At 33.6% G+C, this 21,972-nt stretch overlaps 1 protein-coding gene across 2 annotated transcripts in view; it reads left to right on the plus strand.

Moving 5' to 3' along the window:
• The window catches only part of LOC123540271 (uncharacterized), a 135,825-nt gene that overhangs the window by 17,300 nt on the left and 96,553 nt on the right, over positions 1–21,972 (plus strand). The window contains exon 1 of one of the 2 annotated variants that reach the window (XM_053526895.1): positions 3,866–3,907. The exons of the other annotated variant lie outside the window; for it this stretch is intronic. The gene's annotated coding sequence lies outside the window, so the exon portion shown is untranslated. Of the gene's footprint in view, positions 1–3,865; positions 3,908–21,972 lie in introns of those variants that run through there. 2 annotated transcript variants of the gene reach the window in all.

The raw sequence follows: 21,972 nt of genomic DNA on the forward strand, positions 1-21,972 counted from the left end.
GGCAGAAATCAGCAACCATTCGATTGAGATGGATGACATCTTAACCTACTTTAAAATAACGGTTTGATATCAATTTCCTTCCTTGTCTTTGCACATGCGCGCACATGTTTAAACGGAAATTATCGATTCATACAATGGACTACCTCATAATATTAATCAAAATATCATTTGCATTCTAGTATATTTTTTTTCATTCTTTGTACAGTTGTAAGCGTTTAGTGCAGTTGTCGACTTGTAATAGATAAATGCAATATAAATATTTTCTTTAGGTTTATGTCCAGTTTCAGTTTGCAATTTGAAGTCATAAATCGTTGACCTTAACCTTTTTCGCAGAAAAAAGGTAAAACTAGCAGTTAAAATCAAATCTTAGAATTCATTAATATTACGATGGAATTTTATTTACCTTATTAAAACTGAGAGATAGCTAGATCTGGATAGATAAACAGATCTTGTATTCCTTCAAAAGAAGAGCAGGTTAATTATATAAAACCAAACATTATCACAAACATATGGTACTCAGTACCGTACCTACGTAGAGGCACTTCCTCGGTGTATTTGTTTGCAATTTTGTTTTTGTTACATTCGATATATCTATAAAATTCACAATTTCCGTTTTCGCTCTTAACTAAACAGATACATTTGATACAAATATCTAACCTAATTTGTCTCCTGTTTTCTCTGTTTCCATGGCAGTTCTATAGGGAAATACTAGGTCTAGCAGATCTTGTCTATATATTCAATGAAGCAAATTTATTTTTGTAAATGGTCTATATAAATCCTCTTCATGGATATTACTTTTGTAATGCATATATCTATTTGTCCAATTTAGGATTTCTATGTACAAAAAACTCATTTTGATGTGTCTCATTAAGAAATGCCCAAGTCATATGTATTATACTGATGGAAATGATACTTCGACAAGATTTTTTGTCAGAGATAGCGTAAATGCCCCATTTAATTTTGACTATGTGCCAATTCAAAATTTCCCGGGGAGGACCCTGGACCCCCATTTCTATCTGTATTCAAGTTTTGCAGGCGGGTAACGTTCACATTTTAACCTGATTCTGTAAACTTCGTATCAGAGATGTCTTAAAATGCACCATTTTGTCTTTTAATAATTTCAAAATTTCTTTGGGAGGACCACTGAAATCCAATTTTTACCTGTATTCCAATAATGCAGGAGACTAGTGCGAACTTTTTAACCTTATTTGCTCAGATTTGTTTTCGGAGGAGCTTTGTTTCGTATAATTTCAAAATTTCTTCGGGAGGACCCCGAACCCAACCCTCTACGTGTACTCAAAATATGCAAGCGAGTAGTGTGTAAATTTTACTCTGATGTGATCAGATTTCTGTCTGAAATCGCTCGAAACTAACAGCGTTGTATTTTATAGTGTCAAAGCTTATCAAGGAAGACAGCCCCAGATCTCAATTTGTGTGTTCATTTCAAGTTTTTTATCTGAAATATCTCAAAATTAACCATTTTGACTTGCAGAATTTTAAAAGAAAATCTCAGGGTGGGCCTCTTTTTACCCTACCTTAACAAATGCCACAACTCCATGTGTTTTTTATAGTTGAAGAAAAAATGTTCAAACTAATTGGTGACTTGTAAGTTTGTACTTAAGCCTATATATGCCACACTCTATAGCATAGTCACACTCGTGATCGTATAGTTAATAACATAAAGTTAACTACAACTTTAATATTTACTTCATGTTTACTCAGATTAAAAAACAAAAACAGTAAAAATGATTACGAATCTAAGAACAATTTTTTTTATATCGCATATATCCTGGGACCCTACAATTAGATCTCGTCTAAAGGACGTACAGTAAAACATCTTTAATTGGCATATAAATTATAATTTCTATCTACTTTGGTGGCATGGCGGATATAACACATCACGCACTAGTTAGAATATTGATTAGATAGACAGCATCTATATCACGTCTGAATTAACATATTACTAAATTACATCTAATAAAGTATGAGTTTAACGCACGTGATAAAGCTTGGAGAATATAAGACAGATAATATAATAAGGAACGTGATGTAACACAAATATAACATCTGTTGTTTACAACTTTGCAAATACAATTCGTGATCCGGCAAATTGCATGTTACATGTATAACTTTATGACAAAATTGAAATGCAATATACATGTGATACATGTATACGGTTTGAATGGACATCAAAAGCAAATAAAATCAATTACAAAACAATAATTCATAAACACATGATAATACAAATACGTAAATATGTTACAGCTCTTTCCGCTGAATGGCTAAAGTCGCTGACTTCAAATCACGTTGAATTCTTCATGTGGGGAAGCCATCCATCTGTCTTATTGAAGGTCGCTGGTTCTAATAAGGTGCCCGCACCTGGTAAAATAATGCACGGAGGGGCACCTGGGGTCTTCCTTTGTCATCAAAGCTAGAAAGAAGCCATATGACCTTTGATTGTGTCGGTGCGAAGTTTACCGAATAAAAAAATAAAACTGAGACCGCGCCACTATCAAACAAAATCTTGATCCGCCCCGGATCCGACATACTGTAAGATGAAGCGTTTATAACTTTGCATTATGTCTATATAATATTATTCTGAACAAGTTATGTCAATTGGATTGGACAGTTATCTACTTAAAAGACCAAAGATTAATGGGTAAAATTAAGCATGTGACAAATTGTTTTCTGTATACAAATAATATAATACCGGTACTGTTCATTTATGCGTCAAAATAAAAATAAAAACATTATACTTAATTGACCATAGAATAACATATGTAATGTATTTTGACAGAGGCGAAGTCCACATGTCAACAATTGTTTAATTATATGAATGAAGATAATGATGATAACTTGATATGATTAGGACTGATGGTGATGATTATGATGTTGAACGGAAACAATGAATAAGAGTAATGATGAATGATAATTGGATGAATGAGAATGATTGATGCTGATGATGAATGCCGCTATTGATGATAAATGAATGATGATTGATTTTACATAAAGATGATGATTAATTATGATTCGGGTGATAATGACTGAATGAATCATAATTTGTGATGTTGTTTATAAATAAATAAATAATGATGATAATGAATAAAGATTGGATGAATGTAGAATAATGATGATGATAAATGCTTATGATGATGAATATAGGGGAGAATTATGATGTTGATTATGAAGAACATGAGCGATGAAGATTGACGATTGGATGAATAATAATAATAAATGAAAATGAAGATGATGAAAACAATAAATGACTACAATGAATTAAAACGAATAAATGAAAATGAGGAATAAATAATGATGATTATGATAAATGCGGTTATGATGACGATAAAAGAAGATTATTAATGATAATGACAAATAATGATGATGATGATGAATGAGATAATTGAATGCATAAATGAAGATGATAATGGAGGAATAATTATGAACACTGATAAGTGATGATGAAGTTACTAATGAGTCACAAATTGATTTTTTGTTCATGAAGAAAAAAAAACAGTTCTAATTTTAGAACTTATATTTCAAACCAACACTATTTTTTTTAGTATTTCATTTATAAAATCTTTCTGAATTATGTGCATTACTATTCCCCTTGGTGTTTAATTTGCAGCACTGGAGATAGATTTGGGCATACTGGCACTTGCCTTATATGAATTTTTACAAACAGGGGTTTTGTGGCTTAAACAGAATTGGCATATTCAAAAGTATGCTGTACACTGCAGAGAATAATTACATAAATAACGAGTGAAATGAGTAATTTTGAGACTGAGCATGCTCTAAGTGTGTACTTTATGTGACATATATATAGTATATCTTGATCTGCGTCCGGATAAATTATACTATTTTTTTCAGGCGGATATCAACAATTGACAACAGATACAAAATATTCAATGTAAGTAGATGTAAAAATGTTTGACCTCTGCTGTAAATTATATTATAATAACATAACTATGAGACCCCATTTCAAAAAGATATATGTTAAATTTTGCATTTACCTATTTCTAAACTTATGTATTTATCATTTATTTATTTGACACAGTTACAAAATTAAGGCTTCGATGGATATTTGATGTCTTGAAACTTTAACATTATCAAATCATAGAAAGAAAGAGTTGTATGACACAAAAATTGAACAACCTATAAAATAAGTATATTATACTAAAAACTACTTGTTAGTCTATTGATAGATGCTTGAATTCCCGAATAGGGTCCAAAAAAGGGGCCACACTTCTGGACAGTGTAGGGCCTTTAAAATCTCACCATTGTCAAAGAAATGTTGCACATCTTCGTTAGTGTGAGTGTTGAAATTTCGAATGACAAGGTTAAACAGCGTTTTCAAGAATTTTGAAAATTTTTTATAACATTTTCATTTCTTTACAAATGGAATTGTTTTTCAAATGGGGACAACTTTTTAAAAACGAATACGAGACAGTACGGAACACAACGGTAAAACAGGTATAGAATGGCTAGAGCGTCAGTAAAGAAAATGTGTATGGTGGACAAAAAAATAATAAGTAAATCAATGACAAACTTATATTTTTTAATTTTAAAATTTTAATTTCAAAATTCAAAGTTTGACATTTACAAAACTTTGACCATATAATGACGTTCATGAAAAAAGACACGGTTTTCCCATAAAAGAGATATTATGAACCGTAAATTGAACGTCTCACAGCTGTCTTTAAATGGACAACATCTTTACCAAATCACTCAGTCCAATACATGTTTAAATGTCCACATACTGCTCCAAACATCAAATATGCACAAGAAGTTATTCCCCTTTAAAATAGAATTCCATTTTTAAAGAAATAAAAACAGTCAATTTTCAAAATTTCTAGAAAAGATTATTAATCTTATCATTCGAAATGTCAGTACTCGTTCATTGTTAAAAATGCATCAAAGCGAAGATGTGCAACATTTCTTTAAAAATGGTTAGATTTTAAAGGCACTGAACTGCCCAGAAGTGAGGCCACTAATTGTGGTCCATTTTTTGGAATTCAAGCTTCTATCACTAAACTGACACAAGGATTTCAGAATTATATACTTATTTAATTAGCTGTGCAATTTTCATGTAAAAACAACATTTTCTTTCTATTATTTTATGTTGTTCCAATTTCAAGACGTCATAATTCATCGAATCCTTAATTCATCGTTTTGTTGAAGCAGAAAACAGCTTACGTAGGTAACCAATCAAAGTTGTTTTGATTGACCGTCAAATCTTGTTTTGATAAAGACGCATGATATTTTTTATGTTTAAACGGTTTGTCATTAGTCCAAGAGACGTCAAGGACACCGCGCGACAAGATGCAGGCAAAATTATACAGACGATAATCTTTTTTCACGTAAATATCTAATTGTCAATCAGTTTTCATTGTCGCGCTAGGTTCAATGTTTTGCTACGGGTAATTGACCTTATTCACTCATATCCTAACAATAAACTAGATAGACGGATATTTTGTAAACGTGGTTAAGAGGTTTCAAAATGTTATTCTGTATTTCATATTTGACAGGTGGCACGCGGCATGGCAATGTCCTTTTATGGTTTGAACATTCAAAATAACAAGATGGGATAAAGTTTATGTAAATTTATTTACAAGGTATTTACAAGACACACAATACAATACACAACCTAAATAAAAGAGGTTCTCTTTAGTATTTAAAAACTGTATATACAATATGTATGTTAAATCATTGCAGGTCATTAGCTTTCACCCAGCTGCTGAACTCTTTAGGATAATTATGCTCTCTGAAATACAGCTAGTATAACCAAAGAGTGTCACAGCATTATTTTTCATGTTTATTTTTTCCATATACAATGTCCATGCACATGTATCATTTTCATAATTTACTGTATCATTTACTGTAAAATCATTTTATTTCGTGGGCATGAATTTTCGTGGTTTTGGTCAAGACGGCAATTTCGTGGGGATATGAATTCGTGGATTTCAACTTTTGAACATAAAATGAATGGGAATTTTACTTGTTCGTTGGGATTAAATTTCGTGGATTGACTCAACTACGAAATCCACGAAAATTAGTCCCCACGAATATTAACACTGTAAGTAAAAAGAAAATACACACTGAACATTACGTGAAGATGTTAAGCAAACCCTAGAAAGTATCAAAAGGTAACCTAAAATTATATACATACATCTAGCTTAGAATAAACTTGATAATTTTTCAATGTTCGAAAGTGGGTGGAGAATGACAACATTCAGCTACGAGACGAGTTTTCTTGTATAAAATAGGCGCTCAGCTTAAAAGTGTACATGTATCGGATAAATCATATAAATGTGCAATAAACTAAACCAAACTTACACCATGTGGGGCAATAATGGACCTTTAAGTTTTTGCAAAATAAAGAGCTTGAACCATCAAGCAAATGGCATGGCACGTTTTCCGGAAAATAACGAAAAGACCGGAAAGAAATTCCACCTAAGAAATGAAATAAGCGAAAAGAGCCAAAGGCAAGCGCTACTCTAGACAGAGCGTAGAAGCGGCAACAGCACAATAATATCTCCATTTAACGAAATACTTTACATTTTGCCCTTTTCCTCTTGTCTTTTATAATTCTGTCAACTTCAAAGCTTTGATCTGGATCATACACTGTGTCAATCCATGACGGATACCTCGTAGCGCAATTTACAGTGCCCAGTACCTCGAAGCGTAGGCACCAGAGCCTCGCAACTAAAAACAAGCGAGTTGTCAAGAACCACAGATACAATAAGTAAATGTTTGCCGTTTTTTCACTATAAATGTTCGGGAGTGTGCCTCCACGGAACTTGCTATATATATTTCTGATGAATACATGGCTAAAATGGTAAGTTTAACAATTCAATTTCATAAAATAGTTAAAACAATTGACAGGTGTAAGCTGGAGTGGCCGTAAACACGCAGATTTTTCCACATTATTTCGATATATGTCATTTTTTTCGTCAAGGATATTGCTGCTTATATCTTCTTCCCGGTATACATACTTAACATATAATAATAAAAGATCCTAGCTGTCCTTTGAAGAGTTACAGCAACACGCAAATTTAATCAAAACGAAATGGCAACGGCACTGGAGTCCTTTAAAAATATTGCACCAGAGTCCTTTAAGAGTGTGATGTTCAGTTTATTGAGCTTAACTGCCTATGTACAAGTATGTTAATATTGATGGTATTTATGCATTATATATTTATACTTAAAAATTGTGGACGTTTCGGTCATCGTTATCATTCTTTTGAAACATGCTCTGTAGTTTCTGCTCCAAACCTTCGACAATTTATTTTCTCCTCTGTCGTTACATAATGCATTTTACAAACTTTGATGACGTAAAAAAGTTGCAAATACAAGAAATCCATAATGACGAAATCTTTGTTTTATTTTGGTTCCAGTCGAGGCCCGATTCCAGAGGTATTTGATTAGCGGAGGGGGCATCAGTTTAGAAAAAAGTGCATAGCCATATGAGAGGGGGTAGGAACGGCAGGAGGGCCTACGTCTTTCCCTTAAAGTTATTTATATATAGGTATATGGTGCATTTTTGTCTAAATTTTGAGGGATGGGGGTCGACGTTCTCCCCCTGGAACATTTTGAAATATAGGTATAAAATGGTGGCCTCTTGTGCGTTTCAGGTTTAAATTTTGAGAAAATATTATTTCTATGCCAAAATAGTTGTGTGCAACTTTAATGATTATAGGTCACTTCTCAGCCAACTTGGTGTGTGTTGGGGAGGGAGTAAGAGCCCCCTTGGCTCAGGGCCTTGATCTGGATCTGTTTCAGTGTGTCGACTGGTTGAGATTATTCAAATGATAAGTGTTAAATATGGGTTCTATTAAGAATGCAATCTTGCTATATTTGTTTCATGGGCTTTCCCTTTCTGAATGTTTTCTATTTTTTGTTTTTGCAATACCAACAATCGAAGTTCCTACTCAATATTTCTTTGTCTCATCCCTCTTGTAATAATCACGTCACTATTTAAATTTTATACGTGGTCATTTTTTTACCACCTCTGCCATTTATACACAACAGGAGATGTGTATTTCATATAATTTTACATGTTTTCATAAATGGTGTTTGTATGTAATAACTAGTGACAAACCCCGTGATGACGGGACAGTTCCTCGAAAAATGAGTTACAAACTTATAGTTTTATAATTATTACAAGCAGGGGAAACATCCCGTTCGGAAAATCAATTTATGGTTTCCTGTTTGGGAAGCGAACTCATCATTTTTGTGACCCCCCCCCCCCCCCACCCACGCCATAAGTGGTTGGGGGAATATAGATTTGCGTCCTTCCGTCCGTCTGTCCGTCCTTCCGAGAATGTTGTGTCGCGCCTAGCTCAAAAAGTATTTGACGTAGAGTCACAAAACTTTACAGGAATGTTGGTCAGCATGTGTAGTTGTGCGCCTGGGGTTTCGCGTCCGGATTCATTCAGTCGTGTAGGAGTTATGGCCCCTGACTTTGTAAAAAGTTGGTCATTTTAGTGTTGTGTCGCGCCTAGCTCCAAAAGTATTTGACGTAGAGTCATAAAAGTTTACAGGAATGTTGGTCAGCATGTGTAGTTGTGCACCTGGGGTTTCGCGTCCGGATTCATTCAGTCCTGTGGGAGATATGGCCCCTGACTTTGTGAAAATTGGTCATTTTAGTGTTGTGTCGCGCCTAGGTCCAAAAGTATTTGACATAGAGTCACAAAAGTTTACAGGAATGTTGGTCAGCATTTGTAGCTGTGCACCTGGGGTTTTGCGTCCGGGTTCATTCAGTCGTGTAGGAGTTATGGCCTCTGACTTAATAAAAAAATTGGTCATTTTAATGTTGTGTCGCGCGTAACTCAAAAAGTATTTGACCTAGAGTCACCAAGGTTTACAGGAATGTTGGTCAGCATGCGTAGTTGTGCACCTGGGGTTTCGCGTCCGGATTCATTCAGTCGTGTAGGAGTTACGGCCCTGACTTATTTTGTTTTTTAAGTTTTTTCATTACACAAGACCAGACTTCTTGTCCAGACTTACTAAATAAAAGTTTGTGAAACATGTATGTTAAAATGTACTTGACCTAGAATCATAAAATATTAGAGGATTGTGTTATAGCCTGTGAAGTGTTCTCTTTAGGATTTTACTCAGCTAGGCCAGCGTTATGGCTAACTAAGTGAAAAATACACGTAAGGTTCTTAAAAGTTTGTGTTACAAACATCTTAAAAATTATTTAACCTGAGTCATAAAACCATGTTACAGTGGCAGGAGAGGGGGCACCTGTGTCCTATGGACACACATCTAGTTTGACTTGCTTCCATCACAAGGCCTGGTATATCAGAGTATACATGGTGTCATTAAATGAGATATGCCTATTTAAAGTTAGATACTTTATCTAAATTTCTATCGTTCAGATTTTTTAATATCATAACAAAGTTGTTATTTGATTTCTATATTTTTATTTCAAAGCTTCCCGAACCGGAAATATAACTTTCCAGTCGGGAAACAGATATGTATATTTAAATTTAATTTGTATTGAGTCATAATTATGACCCCCTTTCCACTCATCTTCTTTTTTTGTTATTCGCTTAATTAAAGTACTATTTGAAAGACGAATAATTCCATATAGAGCTATATCATGAGCTTCCCGTTTAGGGAAGTTACATTTCCGTTTTGTGAATATTTGAAAAACAGTAACTTCAATGTTATGTTTTTCTTCGGATACTTGGCATACTTGCATCGACTGGATTATGCATTTTTCTTTTTCTTAGGTTGCGTACAGCTATTTTCTCGTTCTGATCTGTTTATTTGTTCAGATTTACTTATTTTTGGTCAGCGGACTTCTGTTTTCTTACATTAAATCTAAAATAAAACGATGTTTAATGTTAGTAAATGAGAAATCTATATCGTTCGAGGATATGTTAGAGTTTGGACACACATATAAAGCGTTTGTTTGTATAATACATGAATTTGGACAATTTGCATTTGCCAAAAGGACTCCCGTGTTTATGTAAATACAGGTACCTTGTAAAATAAGCCTTTTCCTCGTTTTATGGAGTACTTGTCTAAATGGTCATTTTGGACTGTGCTTGGAACTAATTATTTACCTTTTTTTACACTGTATAAAGAGATACTTATACTGCAACTAGCATACTTTTATTCAAACACAAAAGTTCCGTGAGACATGGCAAAAGTCTTAATAAATCATACGTCATTTTACCTTTTTTTCACCGGATTCCATCACACCTAGTTTGTTTTGAGCTGTGAGGCGCCTGTGCCCTGCGCTTCGAGGTACTGGACACTGTAAAATGCGCTACGAGGTATCCTTTATGGATTGACACCGTGCCATAGTTCACTTTCTGCAATTCATTCTCATAAAATGTTCCTTTAATTTCTTTATCTTGCAAATTTGGGACCATAGGAATTTATGGTTCATAGTGCAATCAATGACTTCCATCCATCAATAAAATTTTCCCATGCTATCTCTCTGGAGGAGATGTCTTTTTTGGGTGTGACTGTTAGAAAGACTGATTCGTTATGTATTTAAACAAGTGTTTATGTGAAAAATACTAATATTCATCAATATGTATATCTGTCAATTTTTTGAACGCACTCGGGCGTGACTTTATCATTTCTGTGTCGATAGGTGACCCTTAAGAAATGAAAGTATGCGGACTTAATCCAGTTCTATACATTCCTGGCTTTTTTGATTGACCAATATATTAAAGTTCAAATATCACTTAAGTGTACAAAAAAAGGTTAAACAGTTAGAATTACTTGAAACCGTTGTCAATTTTTAACACATGATGTAACATTTGGCACAGAGGTCCATATATGCAACTAGGCCCATATTTCCGTTTTGGTCCAACTTATATATAAGTTAGTAACTATGTATTGACAAAACTGTCAGATATTATTTCTTGTAGTATACCAAATAAAAACTAAACATGGAGGATACTATATAATGAAATAAATTTAATATATAAAGATGATATTCTTTATCATTTTTGCGGAGGATAAGTTACAGACATTTTAATTATTTTGGCCAATTACTCCAGATCAAAAAAAAGTATATCTCATGATGACACCATCTCTGATTTGCAAAAGAGGTAGATCTAAGAGTGATTTAAATGTGACATTAGCTTTCCACAGAGTGTAAAATAATTTTGTTTATCATCTTAGCAAAAAACATTGTTGTGAAATACATTTTGGAGGGCAAATGGCTTGACTAATCTAAGAGGGTTATCCAGAATTACATGGACTTTCCATCTAACGAATCATTTCATTGAAATTCGTGTAAAGTATGCTTTCATCTTTTTAGCTCGACTATTCAAAGAATAGTAGAGCTATTGGACTCACCCGTGCGTCAGCGTCCACGTTGGCGTCCGCATCCAGATTTGGTTAAGTTTTTGTATGTAAGCTGGTATCTCAGTAACCACTAATGGGAATGGATTGAAACTTCACACACTTGTTCACTGTGATAAACTGACTTACATTGCACAGGTTCCATAACTCTATTTGCTTTTTTACAAAATTATGCCCCTTTTTCAACTTAGAAATTTTTGGTTAAGGTTTTGTAATGTAAGCTGGTATCTCAGTACCCACTAACGGGAATGCATTGAAACTTCATACACTTGTTCACTGTCATGATCTGACATGCACTGTGCAGGTCCCATAACTCTAATTTGCATTTTTCAAAATTATACCCCTTTTTTTGACTTAGCAGTTTTTTATTAAGTTTTTGTATGTAAGCTGGTATCTCAGTATCCACTAATTGGAAAGGATTGAAACTTCACACACTTGTTCACTGTCATGATATGACATAAAGTGCGAGGGTTCAGTAACTCTACATTGCATATTTTAAAAATTATGCCCCTTTTACAACTTAGCAGTTTTTGGTTAAATTCTTATATGTAAGCTGGTTACCATGTATCTCAGTACCCACTAATGGGACTGGATTAAAACTTACAAACTTGTCCACTGCCATGAGCTGATGAGCACTGTGCAGGTTCCACAAGCCTGTTTCCCATTTTTACAAAATTAACCCCCTTTTTCAACTTTTGTATTCATTCAGTTGACAAGGCTGTTGAATAGTCGAGCATTGCTGTCCTACGACAGCTCTTGTTTTTTTTTTTTTTAAATATTACATGATTTCTTATAGATAGCAGGTCCATAGTTTGTGCTACAGACTGGTCTTAAAGTTCCACACTAAATTTTACTGGGCTAAAGTCAAAACTTGAAGTAAAAATAATTAAGTCATGTAATGAAACACTGAATGGCTTGCTGGTTAATAATTATAATATTGTTCCCATTGTAATATATATATATTTCACTTTCTTCTGTCTTTATATAGTCTTTTTCCTTTCTTTCAGGAATTTTGTTGTTGTTTTTTTTATAATTTTTACCCCTTAATTCATGAATCGTATGACAGTAGGAAGAATCAGTACAAATTTAGAATTCGCATCGTTTATAGAGTTGTTCCGTAAATATTTACTGAGTAAAGATCCTGGCCCAAATTTCACGAAAAAAACTTAAGTTATTACTTAGTTAAGTCTGCTTTTCTAAAATTGAGATATTGCAAAAGTTCAAGTCTTATTTCTATACTTCCTTTTCTTTAAAGCGACTGGCCTCCAGATCGTTCGACAACAAAAATATACTTTTTTAGATATCTTGAAAAAAAGAATGCTATATTTCTTATGAAGCTTCAAAACTTAATTACTGACATACTTAATGTTACGAAAATACATGAGAATTTTCTGTTTTTACTACCCTTTGCGATGAAAATCGAAAAGCGTTAGTGATTTAGAATTTTGAAAATATTTTAGAAACAGAAGCTCATATTCTAATGTTGATATGTGAAAGAAAGCGCGTAAAGAGGAAGTTATACGCTTTTTAAATACTTTAGATAACATATTTATATTCTTGAATATTTATTTTATTTACAGACAGTTTCTTGTGCGTAAATATTTCTTTTCTGTACATAGATATATGTTAGCATGATGTTTCATGTTACTTTTTAGAGTTCCAGTTTTCAAATAGATGTTACAAAAATGTTTTAACACTGTATGCAAGTTATTAATTTACGAATTCATCCACAAGGATTCCCGCGGTTTCCCTTCCTGACTTAGACACAATACATCCAAGGGGACAACTGCCATTGTACGGTGGCACAGAGGTGACATCCGCAACACTTTATTTATATTGTGGCAACAACTTAGTAAATTGTGGCCACAATTTAGTTAGTAACTTGTGGCCACAACTTAGTAAATCGTGGCCACAATTTAGTAACTTGTGGCCACAACTTAGTAAATTGTGGCCGAAAGTTACTAAGTTGTGGCCACAACTTATTAAATTGTGGCCACAACTTAGTAAATCGTGGCCGAAAGTTACTAAGTTGTGGCCACAACTTATTAAATTGTGGCCACAACTTAGTAAATCGTGGCCTCAACTTAGTTTGATAAGTTGTGGCCACAATATAATAACTCGTGACCACGACTTATATCAGCCAATCGAAACTATAAATAGATGGATAGACGGACGGACAGATGAATAGATTGGATGATACCTACGTACCTAACTACTTATTTATTTATCAGCACTTCCGGCCGTCTATCTATCTTCCATTCATGTCTTACCCTTTGCAGAGACGTAGACAATTTTATGCGTCCATTTCGTATGGTTGCTGAATTCTGCCATTTTGCGTTATCTCCCTGCTACCCTTTCGAGCGAAAACACGAGATTTAACGAGTTAAAATGCGGAGATGCAGGCTGAAAACTCTCTGTTGAGTGGGGAAGCGGAGCGAAAACACGATAATTACCGGGTTCACGGCGTGAGAATTAGTAGCTGGTATGTCCGTGGTGGGGAGCGAAAACACGATAATTAGCGCTGCTTAAACGTAGTATTTCCGAACCGAGCCCCGACATCCAGTTACCAAATTTCACGCTGCGATCTTGTTTATCATCATGTTTCCGCTCCTTGCCCCCACTAGATAGCGAGTTATCACCCTGAACACCCACCATTTTAACGTGTAATGATTAGTGTTTATGATAAATGCCGCTCATGATGATAAATGAATGATGATTGATATTATATAAGGATGATGATGAATTAAGATATGGATGATCATGACTGAATGTATGATAAATTTGGATGGTGTCGATAAAGAATAGATAAATAAATAAATAATGATTATGATGAATGATGTAAAGGATGTTGCTGCTGCTGAGTAATGATGACAATGAATGATGATTGGATGAATGTAGTATAATGATGATAATAAATGCTTATGATGATGACTGGTAGAGAGAATTATGATGTTGATTATAAACGAACATGAGTGATGAAGTTTGATGATTGGATGAATGATGATGATGATGATGATAAAAATAAATTACTACAATGAATAAAAAAGAATAAATTGAGATGAAAAATAAATGATAATGGTTAGATAATATGCGGAAATGATGATGAATAAAGGATTATAAATGATGATGATGATGAATTAATTGATGATGATGATGATGAATGAAGGATGATAAATGAATGCATTAATAATGATGATGGATGAAAGATGTTGAACAATGATTACTGATAGTGAATTTACTGATACACAAATTGAATTTATTTCATGAAGGAAAACCACAGTTCTATTTTTATATTCAACATTCAAAGCCGTTAAATATAACATTTATTTAAGGGAAGACGTTTATATATAGAAAACATAACATGCATGATTATATTCAGCAAAATTATATTAATGTGTCACGCACGCAGATGGTTTGTCAAAGAAAGTTAGTTACATGACTGACCATTGGTAAAATAATTTAAGAATACAATATTAATTCAGTTTAAATGAATGTTAGATCTAATAGTCGTCTAAAATCCAAAAACAAAAACAAGATCAACGGTAGGATAATATGATTATACAAACTGAATATCGCGTAGTTGGGTCATTTTTCATAGTACGCCGAGGTATTGAAAAGTGGGCGTCGGGGTATCCTCCCCTTGATCTTTTTTTTTAATATGAGAAGGGCAAATCATTTTGGCGTGTAACTGAAGCATAAACATTGCACGAAAACCTTATTCTTCCTTAATGTTTTATTTAAAATGTATTTTTACTAGTTATGCGCGTAATATTGCACGTGCAATCTGTGGTTCATTGATCCATGTTATATGTATGCAAGTATTTTTTTCAAAACAGATGGTTGGTGATCATTTAAGAGATATGTCTAAAAGTCTAGCTAAGTTTCATGATACTGTTACAAATGTACCAAATATGAAACTGATACCTTGCATAGGGAAAGCAGCGACGTCTTCATTACGTCAACTTCGTTAAGGGTATTCCCTTATCTTTTTTCAACTAAAACTGTATTCTGTAAAATGTTATACCTTTAAAATTATTTCGCATTTTTGCCATCGTGATCTCGCGCTTCACGCTTCATGCATCGCCTTCTCTAGAGATATGCAAAGCGCGAGATCGTGATTTCGCGCAGAGAGCGCTTAGCGTATCACCTGCGCATATGAGCGAAGCGTGAAGTACGAAATCACGTTGGCGGAGCGCAAGATCACGAAGGCGAAGCGAAAAAAAAATACGAAAAATTCTCGAATTCGCGCTTTGTCATCGTAATCTCGCGCTTCGCCATCATAATTTCGAGCTTTGTCATCGTGATCCCGAGCTTTGCGTATCGCATGTCCATGACAGCGAAGCGCGAGATCACAATGGCGAAGTGCGAAAGTATGAAAATTTCAGACTTTAACATTAGCATTGGGTAGACATATCATCAATATTGAATCATAAAACAAATATTAGAAACGTAGCGTGATTGTTGATATATCTGAACGACATATATAACCAAGATTGATATGATAATTTTTAAAGGTGGTCAATCACACTTAAAACAACATATAATGACATTTTTTACTTTTTGCATATTCTGGTAGAGAATTATTTAAGGAACAAAAAGACCGATTACATAGAGTTAGATTCCTATTTGAAATGTATATTTTATTATTTTTTATAAAATTTTGTAATTACTCCCCTTTAATATGAAAGTATACAAAAAGCTGGGTATTTCTTTTTATTTCGACACAATGTCTAGTTTTACATCTGCGTTTGATAGACATATCAACTATTGAACAATCTTAACCAAAATTCAAGTTTTAAAGCTGTGTGTAGCTTCTGAATTCATTTATTTCCAATCTATCTTGGTTGCGCAACCAAGATAGGCAAAGGGAGGTAATAATAATTTTTCAAACTTGCGTTTCTAATGAATTCCATCTAAATACATAATTTTTAATGCAAATATTTTACAAATATATTACAATATGTCTAATATTTATACATTTCCTTAGTCAAAGTATGTTTATCAAATTTATACTTATGATAAAATAACTCTATCTTGGTTGGGCAACCAGGATAGGAAAATGAAATTTTAAAAATACCTCCAGTGAAAATCTAATTTGTATTAAGTGTTAAGTGAACATAAATGAGTGTAAATGATCAGATGCTAAAGTTTCGAACAAATCCGTTACATGGCCAAAATCTGATTATCCACCTTTAAGAATGTCGTTTAATGTCTTCTAAAATATAATACATATAATTCAGTTACCTATTAGGTCATTGAAAAATATGTTATCACCAATAATAAAGAAAGAGCATATTTATCTTACTGTGAATTGGTGTTTGAATACTGTAATACGAGTATCGTATGACTTGTACCGGTGTCATACCTGGGAGGATTAAACTAGGTGTAATTATTCGATTTCTATTGGGTTGTTTTCTACAACATTTTGCCCATGGAATAATTGATATTTTTTTTCTTACATATAAGTACAAGTATAAGATATATCTATGATATGTGAAAATAAAGTAACAATTATTATTCGTGACAAATTACGTCTGCAGTGTTATACAAAAAGTTCTATTCGAAAGCTGTTAGGCTTGAAAATGTAACTTGAACGATTCCTAAACCAACATTTTATAAATTTTTGGCATTGTATAATAATTTTGTTACAGAAATTTCCTCTTTAAATCGTTAGCATAGACTGCGTATGATTATAATATTTCACTTGGTCAGAATTATTACAAGATAAGCAATCAAACAGTAGGATAGTGAAATAGATTGCAAAACTGTACCTAAATTGTCATAAAACTACAAAGAAAATTGGTGAATTTCTATTTTCCTATACTAATAATGCCCAGATAAGGAACATGTTCGCTATATGTTTATAACAAACTTGCTTGTCCCGATTAGTTTGCTATAACTGGAGTTCACTATACTCCAAACAAAATACATGTATGAAGAAAGCAATGAATACGTATGAAGCAATCTCCGTTGCATGATATAGACCTCTTATTGCAACCAAATAGATTAGCCAATTAATTGTGTATGTAATTGATTGTGTATGGTTGCCAGATTTTCCCCAGGCAACTGCGTATATGCGTTAAGGCAGTTACTCGCCTCGTTATTTAATGTTTTGAGGTCAGCGATGTTTTGTACTTGGTCCATCTTTTAGGTAATGTTAACGAATCTGTGTAATTCTATTTTCCTATACTAATAATGCCCAGATAAGGAACATATTTTGTTTAAACAGATATGTAACATGTACAAATTTTGTAATACGTATTATATATTTTAAAACATAAAAATATATAACAAATCTTAAATCTATGTAACGAAAATTACTAATTACATAAGTTATATGTAGTACAATGTACATTTTCTTCGAACTGAATTTACAATCAAGATTAACAAACAAATCATTTTTCATGTGAAATGAAACTGATTTCATTGATTGCAAAAAAAAAAAAAAAATAAATAAATAAATAAATAAACATTTTTACAAATGTATGAAATGATTTGCAGAGAGTGAGTCCTCAAACTTGCTTCATATATATGGAACCTTGAATTACTCAATCAATAATAATGCTACAGTCCAGCATATGTTACAAACGTCAGTAGAGGCAAGTAATGAAGTTGGCCTGAAATATACAAAAGTGACAGGTGACTTGGCTGTAGCTAAAAAGGCATATTCCTTGTTTCTGCAGTCTAGAGATAGACTTGGTAACACAATTGTTAGAATGGTAGTGTTTCACACAATATACTCTGTATTTGGGGCTGTAGGAAAATTAATGAAGGACAGTGGTCTTGAAGAACTTATAATAGAATCAGGAATTTGTTCTAGTGGTTCACTTGATGAACCGTGCCCTAAATGTTCACACAACTGTAATGGGAGCTCTTGGGCGTTTGCTCTATGCAAGTTTGAAGAGACAGAACCCCGCAGACAATTAATAGACATGCAAGATCCTATTAAGAGAAGCAAACTTAAAACATTTACCACAGCTGAAGTTACAAGGATAGTAACAAATTCTCAAAACAAAATACCACAGATAAGAGCAGAACGTAAAGTGTATGAACAGTTGGTACTTTTGGCTGTTCAGCACAACATAGGTCTAGAATTTACACTTTCTTTACCTCTAGGGCCTGTCCGCTGGCCGTTATAGCTACTGCAGATGGAATGCCAGTGAAAACAGACAAGTCAAAACTACTTCAATATGTAGAGACTAACCAACCGTCCACAAATGATGACATTGTTTTGTTAATTGACTGTAACGCCCTGTTGCAAAGCTTAGTAACCAACCCTGCAACATTCAAAGACGTAGCCGAAACTGTGGTCAGTCAACCTCCTAAGACAGCTCGAGTCAATTTTGTAACTGACACTTACAGTCCTGAGTCGTGGACGACGTGTATCTGTTCCAAAATTCTCACTGTTAGGACTGAAAACCAAACGACCACGTGACTGAAAAACATTCATGTCAAATATTGAAAACAACACACAGTTAATCAATCTAATTTTTGAACAAGTAAAATTTTAATCCTATGACATGAGTCTATTTCCACTGTGCCAATTGTTACTTGCAATGCACATAACACGTGTGAACTATCAAATTACCCAGTTCTACCAAAAGTAGATGAAAGTGGATAGAAATTTGGATCAGAAAAGTTATTGGAATATGACTGATGTTTCGATAATAATCTACTTCAAAAACAATCTGAAATTATTTGTGACACACCAGCAACATGTGACTCTGATGACTCTGATGATGACTATGAAGACGTATAGATGACCAATATAATTGACACCATTAATGAAACAGACAGTGATTATGACGACTTAGGTGACTGAAAATATCAAACTGAAAAGAACTGTTAATAGCAGTACATACCAATTTGCTTATTACAAGGTAGCGGAAGAATGATTAATGCTACAACTTAATTGTTTCCCAATTTTGATTTATGTGAATTTATTTGGCTAAGCAGAAAAGCGGTTGTAATAGTGTATTTTTTCATTTACTAAAATACACATTCAATAACGTACATGTATCGTAAGGTAGGTTACAATGTCAGTGCTGTGCTATATGCATTTTTACATCAAACTAGTTCAAACTTCATAAGATACTCGTATTATCTAAGATTAAACATCATTATAAGGATTGCATAATCAATCTATTGATAGAGAGATGAAAATATATCGTAAATTTTAGTAACGTATATGATAATGTTAACGTACTTGTTCTTAAAACTGTTAAACGATAAATTCCTAAATACTAATGTAATGTGTATATGAAAATACTATTTGTTAGACATATCTAATATTTTCTGACAATTAAACCTATTGAATTAATTGATATGAGTATTTTTATAAAACATATGGTAACGTAAACTACAAAATAAAATGATCGATTGAGAGAACAAAACAAAGCGGGAACATTGACAACAGCATATTCTGGATATCACTAAACTCACTTGCTACTGATTTTTGTTGTTCCTACCACATAAATCACCACATTCTAGTTTTATCATTTATAAAATAATTGTTAATGCAACGTAAAGAACATGCTGTAATTCATAGAGAACCCGCTTGCTCAATGGCAGAGTTCAGAAATATGATCTACAGACAAGGGGCTTCGAAATAATGGGGTCTACAAAAATCCCTGGAAGGAGAGGGTTTCACATTCCAGCTCTAGGCTTAAAAGTCTTATACTGGTAGTGGACTTCTGTATTGCCACTACAATAATTGGTCACTTGCTGTAAATCATTTTTAAAGTGTTTGCACGATTTATGGATTTGAAAGAAATCCCTATGTGGTATATATCCGTCTAAACAAATATTAAATTAAACACTTAATTCATCAGACCATTTCCGAAGGCTAAAAAGAAGCAATCATTTACACTTGTAAATTTCTGGGCGGATGTTTAGAAATATCATTTGCTATTTTCTTTTGTCGACTTTTGCATGGTGGAGAATTGCAATAACGCGTGCGCATGGTTAAAATTCAGTGTGTGAAGAATATAGTCACATTTTGACAAAGCCTCTTCGACTGTTATATATTTCACCCATATTGATCATTTTCAGACCAGAAGTTTTAAATGTAAGCCATGCATATTTCTTAACAAAACTGTCAAGTCGATTTGCAAGGATTGACTTTGTTTCAGTAGAGATAAATAAAAACACTTATCGTACCCATCTACATCGGGGTTATTTTTTCCAGTGGGATGATTTTTCCATCGGGCGTCGGGATAGCCGGTTTTGCAGTGTTATAGACGGTTATAAGAAACTTCCCACCGCCGTGATCTCATACTGTAAATCTGTAAAATTTATGATGTTTTAAGTCAGTCATTTGAAAATAATACGTGATAGGTCTCACTATGTGTGTAATAAGAACAATTTTTGCCTGAAAATCTAGTATGAATATATTACTCGTTTTATCGTAAAAACAAAGGAATTGGCTGGCTGAAAAAGCGTACAATGAATTGCTAAGTATATGTAACACATTCTGGTCAAGGTCAAGGTCACAATTGGAGGTCAAATTTCAACGGGGCTTTTTTCCTGTCCGGTCCATAACTCTGCCATCCTTCAAGGAATTTTAATATTACATGGCACAAATGTACCTCATAATAAGATGATGTGAAATGCACAACTTTTAGACTCCTAGCTCAAAGGCCAAGGCCACACTTAGGAGTCAAATGTTAACATGGCATGAACAGGGTCTGTTTCGTGTCCGGTTCATAACTCTGTCAATCATGAAGGAATTTTAATATCACTTGGCACAAATGTTCCCCATGATAAGACGACGTGTCATGCGCAAATTTCGGAACCCTGGCTCAAAAGTCAATGTCACAATTTGGGGTCAAATGTCAACAGGGCTTTTTTTTCCTGTCCGGTCCATAACTCTGCCATCCGTGAAGGAATCTTCCCAATGATGAAACAACATGTCATGCGCAAAACCTGGACCCCTAGCTCAAAGGTCAAGGTCACAGTTGGAGGTCAAATGTCAATAGGTGTTTTTCCTGTCCGGTCCAGAACTCTGTCATCCATCAATGGATTACAATTTTCTTGGAATAAATGTTCCCCATGATAAGACGACGTGTCATGCGCAACACCCAGAACCCTAGCTTAAAGGTCAAGGTCACACTTTAAGGATGTACGAGCGTTTTTTTCAGGATATCCGCCATTTTGAAAAATGTTTCTCCGAATAGTGCTTTCTAACAAAGTTTTGCCAAAAATTAATGATAGATAATTAAAATATGGCTAATAATGTACCATTTAAGCAAATAAATTTTACTTTTTGCGAACAAAAATTTTTTAACCCTTATTTTTGGCAGGTATTTGCCTAAAACTGACGTAAGATTTACAATGGGGTAGGGTTAAGTAATGTCAAATATCTATTAAAGTAGATTAGGTTTGGTTTTGAAATTTTCCTGACTGATACATATAATAATGAACTATAACTGAAATAAAAGTTTTCAAGATAGCACATTATATTATCTAGAAAACATATATTAAAACAAAAAGAACAAAAAATATCAAAATTCACCATTTTTTAACAGTTTTTTCTTAATAAATCTCTTAGATGCACGGTGACCCCAACTTTTTTTTCTTTCTATTTTCAAGCATTTTTGTGGTTCATTAAAGCTGCAAAATATTTTGAAAATCTTAACGTCA

This window comes from Mercenaria mercenaria, chromosome 16 (genome assembly GCF_021730395.1).
Source record: "Mercenaria mercenaria strain notata chromosome 16, MADL_Memer_1, whole genome shotgun sequence".
In the NCBI taxonomy this organism is placed as follows: domain Eukaryota; kingdom Metazoa; phylum Mollusca; class Bivalvia; order Venerida; family Veneridae; genus Mercenaria; species Mercenaria mercenaria.